This window comes from Aedes aegypti, chromosome 1, assembly GCF_002204515.2.
Source record: "Aedes aegypti strain LVP_AGWG chromosome 1, AaegL5.0 Primary Assembly, whole genome shotgun sequence".
Classification (NCBI taxonomy): Eukaryota; Metazoa; Arthropoda; class Insecta; order Diptera; family Culicidae; genus Aedes; species Aedes aegypti.
This window is the reverse complement of record NC_035107.1, coordinates 12,245,739-12,246,898: the sequence shown is the minus strand read 5'-3', so window position 1 is coordinate 12,246,898 and position 1,160 is coordinate 12,245,739.

Genomic DNA, 1,160 nt, shown 5'->3' with positions numbered 1-1,160 from the left:
CAGAATGTGTTTTCAATTCCTAAACCATACCGAAATATTTGTGCCCCTTATAGTGCCTCCTGGGCGATAGAGTTGTACAGCCTTATGTGGAAAATCTGACAAGTTGTAACCAGTATCAGTGTGATGTCTAGTGTTGGTGGGATTTGTCGTGTGCAGTTTCGTAAATAAAAAAATAAAACGCAGCCAAAATTGTTGTATATCAGGACGATGATAGTGCCACTAGCCACCACCAGGGCTGCGCTAAACCACAAGAATAGGCGTGGAAAAATGGGTGGCCATGTTGAGGCGGATTACGTCATGAACGAGAATAGGTCGACGGCCAAAGGTTCGGGGTCAACCATCACCAGAACGGCACGTCATAAGCCTAGTGATCTTCGAAGAAAGCAGTTGTGCTTTCCCAAAAAAATTAAAAGCAATATACAAAGTTCAAAGAAGTTATAGATTTCAAGTACCGTAAAGTGCCGTAATTCAGCGCAGTTAACGAATAAAACAATTCAAATGCTTAATTAAAAATTAGTATTGCATCAACAAAAAAGCTTTATGGGTGGATCGCTAGCAAATCTGTTTTAGATTATGGCAAAAATATAAACTAGACTGTATTCACACGTTACAGTTGTGATTTTTTTGAAATAGTTCGCTCGTTGAAATTGCTTAATTCCGCGCATTTTTTTAACGCTTTTCCGTATTCCGCGCAGAAGAATGCCTAGTTCCGCGCACTTGCAAAACAATCAAATAACATTAATTTTGTATAAGGTAGCATCCATTCATTACGTAACGCTGAAATTGAACATTTTCAACCCCCTACGAGGGTTTTTTTTTGTATGAAAAAAAAGTAAAGTTTAGACGTAGACTTTTTTATAATATTTTAACTATCACATGAAATAAGGATAAACATTTATTATAGTCTTTTTCTGAGACGAGACTCGCGAAGACGGTCTTCTTATTCTGTCATTGCTGAGTTTTTTACTTATTCCTCTGTGTTTGTATCAATCATGCGCAAACCCTCACATGAACATCCCAGCAAATATGCAATTGCGATTGCATAACACCGAAACATAAAAAGCCTTTGAAGTGAAATTTTATGCCAGAAAAAGTTGCAGACATTTGAAACAACTATAGTCTTGTGTTTAGATTTATCAGCAGCTTTGGAAAAACTGCTC